This window comes from Symphodus melops (genome assembly GCF_947650265.1).
Source record: "Symphodus melops genome assembly, chromosome: 13".
Classification (NCBI taxonomy): domain Eukaryota; kingdom Metazoa; phylum Chordata; class Actinopteri; order Labriformes; family Labridae; genus Symphodus; species Symphodus melops.
Window position 1 is genome coordinate 9,050,868 of NC_136703.1, and position 6,558 is coordinate 9,057,425.

Below are 6,558 nucleotides of genomic sequence, written 5' to 3' on the forward strand. Positions count from 1 at the left end.
AGTGTCCTTGCAAGATTAATTTTGCTGAGCTGTTAAGCTCTTAAAGGGTATCTGAGTTGTAACAGTCGCTGTGAAGCATTAAGTGATCTTTGTTATGTGTAATACCACTTTTTTTTCTGTTTCCAACCTGCATTTTTCTTTAATATTTTCCAATACGGTTAAAATTGTAAAGAAAAATCTGAAATACTGATCTAATGCATAGGCACAAGCTTTGATAGGATGATCATAACACTGTGGTAAATGGTGCTGGACTTGAGGCAAATGCTTAGAAAGCATTTAATCTTCAAGTAATGCTCTAATCTAGGGCAGAAACCAAAGCCCTAAGCGGCCTAGAGTGAACATTGAAAATATATTTTAAAGAGTTTACAGTGTCTACAAGGCCACGCCAGAAATGGTTTTATCTCATAGTTTGTGGAATTTTACAAACAAAATTAACCCTAAATGTTCTGAACAGAGGGCATCCTCAGCAGCTCTAGCAGTTAATTGAAACATCAATTTATTAAAGGACCAAGCTCTTCATCATAGAATTACTTTGTTCTACCATCAAACAGTAAGGAAGTGTGCTATGTTGAAGAGCTGGCTTCTATGACATCTATCTATCTATCTATCTATCTATCTATCTATCTATCTATCTGTATTAAATAACCATAACGTATGCATTTTCATCATTATTATATTTGTTAAATCTTTAATTAAAATAAAGAAAATGATTATATACATGTTGAAATGTGGCGGTTTTTACTTTGATTAAATTGTTGACCACACCCACAAATATTGCCATGAAACTGTTACCAAAACCAGCTGATTAATTGGAGCCTGCAGGGAACATACATGATGGTGATTTACATCCAAGAAGATTGAATGAGATTTTGCATCTTTGCAGAAAATAATCTCTGTGGCAAACCCACATTTCTTATGAGTACGTGTTTTTTCAGCAAAATTATCTTCGCAAATAAACACAATTTATATGATGTTTGAAGCATTAATTCTATTTTTTTTAATTGTATATACTTTATTGGGGAAATTCTGTATTTGTAGAAACATTCTCACACACAGGCCTGAATCACACACACATGCACAAGCAGGACCTGGGGACATGCATTAGTGTAGAGTTGTCAGAGTGCTGTGGCTGCCCCCACTGGAAGCGCCCCCTGAGCTGGTGGGGGTTCAGTGCCTTGCTCAAGGGCCCTTTGTCACCGTGCTTGAGAAGTGGCCTGGCACCTCTCCAGCTACCAGAATAACTTCCATATTTTGTCCACATCGAGACTTTAACTGGTAACCCTCAGGTTCCCATCCTACGGACTGAGCTACTCGAATATATTTAATATAATTACTGTATTAAGCTACAGCTTCACTAGCTTGTCAAAACTGCTGATTAGATCCTCTGAACATAACAGTTGTGATGTCAAATCATCTCACCGTGGTTTAATTCTGCTACGGCGTAAAATTAGCTTTTTACCTCTGTCGACTGCATTTGGGGTGTAGTTTTAACAAACACATTACAAGTAGATATTGGATAATATGATGAAAGCAACTTGCAGTCTCTCTGTATTGTTAACTGAATTAAAATACCATTGATTATCTAAACTGCCTGTCCGAGACAGTATATCAGGATGCATCACTTATTGAGCAATGTGGGCTCAATAAGTGCCTTTTACCATTCACCAGTATCACCGTACCTGTTTAAAGGCCCAATGAATCCTTATTAGCAAGAAGCAAGGTAATATATGACCTGCATAAGCACTTACAAAAAGGCAGTTTCTTACTCTTTATGTAACATTGATGTTAACAATGAGGCGACAAGTACAGTACTCGAAATGTTCCTGTTTTTAAGCTTCTAGCAATCTAGAATATATTCAAGATATAGCTTGCTGACATTCCTGTTTTCTTAATTTTTTTGTCCTCTCCTCACTGAGTTTATTTGTACTTATATGTTGGGGACGCTCTTAGCAACACATTTTATTACGAGGCTAGCTGGCCTCTCTAAAAGAAAGAAACTGGGGAAATAATCAAAATAATAATTAAAAACAGTCCAAAAATAAACTGTGTAACTTTTTGTTTCTTGAACTAAAGTTGGTTTAATTGCTATTTGAAACGGTTCTGTTTCAATTTCAGTTAGGGCTTCAGTTAGTTGGACCCCAAAATACAGACTGAAGCAGGACTTAAAAAGTTCAACACTAGTTTATTGGTAAAACAAACAAAAAAAAACAGCAGGCAGTGAAGGCAGGGAGCTGTCTGGCAGAAGAACACTCACACAGGAGGCTCCGACGAGGAAGACTGAAGTCAACGGAGGCGGGGAGGGGGAGAAGGAAAACAAACACAAACACACCTACAATTTAAGCAAAACTGAACAGAATGATCACAAGTTCACACATTAACATTCCTTAACAAAGAAAAAACAGCTGTGGTATTGGTTTGTATTGGTTTGCTGATGTAGCTTAACATTTGTATTGCTAGCACCACCAACCTTTGGTGTACCTTGCAGGTTTCACCCACATATACATTGATCCAGTCAAGTGGTATGAACTTTAATGACTTCAATGTGATTTTCTTTTTAAATTAACAGTTAACAGCTCTCTTCAGACAGGCACTTTTCCTAAGTCGCTAAAGACAGCAGTGATAAACCCCTCCTAAAAAAGAGTAATCTGGATGCTTTATCAATTAATAACTACAGACCCATATCAAACGTGCTTTTCTTCGGCAAGATAATCGAAAAAGCAGTTTTTGTGTAACTTAACATGTTTATGGTACAAAATAAATACTTCAGTGTTTTTCAGTCTGGATTCAGGTCAAAGCACAACACTGAGACTGCTCTTATCAAAGTGCTAAATGATATCTATGTGAACAGTGATGCATCTAAAGTCTCAGTGTTAGTGCTACTGGACCTTAGTGCTGCATTTGATACGGTGGACCATAGCATACTGCTGGACAGACTTGAGAACTGGCTTGGAGTTTCTGGAACTGCCTTAAATTGGTTTAAATCTTACTTGCAGGACAGGGTCTACACTGTGTCTGTTGGTAATTATGAATCTGAGCATGTGAAGATCACCTGTGGAGTTCCTCAAGGTTCCATCCTTGGGCCGCTTTTATTTAACATCTACATGCTCCCTCTCGTTCAGATCATGGAATATTACAACGTTTCCTATCATAATTATGTAAATGACACACAGCTCTATATATCAGTGTCAACGAATGACCATAGTCCCTTATACTCACTGAGCAAGTGCATCAACGAAATCACTGAGTGGATGTGTCAGAACTTTTTACAACTGAACCCAGAAAAGACTGAGGTGATTGTTTTTGGCCCTAAAGAGGAAAGGTCAGAGGTCAGCGCTCGTCTTGAATCCATGTCCTTAAGAACAACAAATCAAGCCAGAAATCTTGGTGTGATTATGGACTCAGACCTCAAATTCAACAACCACATAAAAATGGTAACAAAATCAGCTTATTACCATTTGAAAAATATTGCAAGAATCAAGGGTTTTCTGACCAAACAAGATTCAGAAAAACTTGTTCATGCTTTTATTTTCAGCAGGCTGGATTATTGTAACGGTGTGTTTACAGGCCTTAGTAAAAAATCTGTCCGACAGCTGCAGCTCATCCAAAACGCTGCAGCCAGAGTCCTCACCAGCACAAGGAGGGTGGAGCACATTACACCTGTGCTTCAATCACTGCACTGGCTGCCTGTGTGTCAGAGGATCTAATTTAAAATCTTGCTACTGGTCTATAAAGCATTAAATGGTCTTGGCCCTCAGTACATGTCAGATCTACTTGTAGAATATAAAACATCCAGACTGCTCAGGTCCTCAGGAAGCGGTTTACTTAGTGTTCCCAGAGTCAGAAGCAAACAAGGTGAAGCAGCTTTTAGTTACTACGCTCCTCACCTGTGGAACAAACTCCCTGAACAACTGAGGACTGCTGGCACACTCAACTCCTTTAGATCAGGCCTTAAAACGTTGTTATTCACTCAGGCTTTCAATTAGAAATATACTGTCAGCCTTACTGCAACACATTCTTCCTTTTTTAATAGTTTTAACAGTTGTTCCTTTATCGAGTATTTTTACTTTCTTCCCTGTCTTTTAATGATATATGATCTTTCTTTTGCCCTGTTTATTTCATCTTTTTTTTTTATATATACATTTCTGTTGCAATTCTTTCCTTAAGCTCTGTTGTGATTGTTGTTAGTATGCTGGGGTATACAAGTCTGGCCTAAGTCTTCTGTTAGAAAGACTGCAGCAATCCAGGAGTTTCTTCAATCGTCTTTAATTGTAATCCAAAACGATACAAATCTCATTGCAGCTTAATTAGTGTGTGTGTGTGTGTGTGAATGTTTACATTATAACAAATAACGATTTGTTACCATAAATATAAAAGTGTTGCAAACACCAACAACATAAAAGTCACACCCTACATAAATGTAGACAGGGAATTTGCACAGCCGCCCCCAAAGACACAGAGTGAGTTTGTAATCCTCCAAATGTCCCTGCTGGAGATCACGGTGGCCGTCACTCATCAGGCATTGCAGGGAGTGGGATGAGCTTGACCACAGGACGGGTGTAGATTGTTCCTTTTATGTTCACTTCAGCCGACCGTATCTTGCCATCATCGCTTGGGATCACTTTGGTGACACGCCCAACTGGCCATAGAGCTCTCGGCAACTGCGGGTCAACAATCATGACCACTTGGTCTGTGGTGAGGTCTGGGTTGGATGTGAGCCACTTCCGACGAAGCTGAAGAGTAGGAAGGTAGTTACGGGTAAACTTAACCCAGAAATGGTCAGCGAGTACCTGGCTGTGTTTCCAGCGACGACGCCCAAGCAGATCACTGTTGCCTTACACTGCTTGTGGCAAGGAGGCATCCCGCCGCCCCATAAGCAGCAGATTTGGTGTAATAGGGTCCGGATCAGCGACATCAGATGTAGCATAACCAAGGGGCTTTGAGTTGAGAATCCCCTCAACCTCTACAAGAACTGTCATCAGGACCTCTTCGGGAACTGTTTGATTTTTCAGGACTACTTGAAGGGAAGCCTTGGCTGATTTGATCTCTCTTTCCCATGCACCGCCGAAATGTGGAGCAAGCAGTGGATTGAATTTGAAGCTAATGTTTTGTTCAGCAAGCTGTTCCTGTATCGATGGTTCGAGTGCAGAAAAGGCTTCTTGTAACTCGCGGTCTCCTCCCCGAAAGTTGGTCCCTCTGTCACAGAGGATCTCATATGGCTTTCCTCTTCGAGCCACAAATCATCTTAGTGCAAGCAAAAAGGAGTCCATGCTGCACAAAAGGTCTAAGTGCACACATCGTGTAGTGAGGCATTTAAATATTATACCCCCTCGTTTCTCCTGCCGGCGTCCTAGCTTCACTGTGTAAGGGCCAAAGCAGTCAACTCCAGTAGACCAGTATGGAGGTTGGCCGATACGTAGCCTTGCGGATGGAAGATCTGCCATCTTTGGAACAAGGTGTTTGCTGCGCCACTTACGACACTCTACACAGTCATGCTGGTGTTTTTTGATCACTTGCCGACCACGAAGTATCCAATATGTCCTTCGTATTTCTGCAAATACATGGTCAGGACCTGGATGTAAAAGATGGTTGTCATAATCCTTTACCAATAGCTTCGTAACATGGTGGTCTGGTGCAAGAACTATGGGGTGTATGTCATCCTCTTTCAGCATGTCGGCCTTTCTCAGTCTGCCTCCAACTCTGATTAAACCCAAGGCTTTGTCATAAACAGGTGATAGAGGGAGCAAACGACTATTATGGCTAAGAAGCTTACCAGACTGTAGTGCAGCAGACTCTGCAGGAAAACTCTGCTGTTGTGACCTTTTTAAGATCTCAACCTCTGTCTCGAGCCGGCTGGAAGCAGTCATAGTTGGAGCAGCCGCCCCGTGCAATGACTGATGGGTGGCATTCAATAGTTCAGACCATGAGTTAAACTGTGTGGGATCTGGAACCATGGGGCCTGTTGCTGTAATGTTGCCACAGAATGTAGTGTTACGCGTCTCCTCTGTTTGTATAGGAACCACTGTGGGGTGAGCTGGCCAGTCAACAGGGGACTGATGAAGGAATGCTTGGCCCTGCGTCCAGCGGTTAGGCTTAGTTAGATCCAGCAGCGATTTCCCCCTTGTGATATCATCAGCAGGGTTCTCTTCAGAGGGGACATATCTCCAGCTGTCGGCTCCAACAAGCTCCTGAATCTCTGCGATTCGAGTCCCAACAAACACTTTGTATTGCTGAGATTCTGACTGGATCCAATTTAGAACAGTAGTAGAATCTGTCCACAGTGTTGTTTGCGTAGTGTCATGGTCAGTTCCGTTTGCAGGACCTTTGCTAACTGTGCTCCGCCAAGGGCAGCACAGAGCTCAAGACGAGGTATGGAGAGCTGTTTTTTAGGAGCTACATGAGACCTAGCTATCACAAAGGACACTTGAACTCTGCCCTGGTTGTCTTCAACCCTTAAATAAGCCACAGAGCCATAAGCTCTCTCTGAGGCATCAGAGAAGATGTGTAGTTCGACAGGTGTGCTGACATGACCATCTGATATGTAACACTGTGGTAGACTGA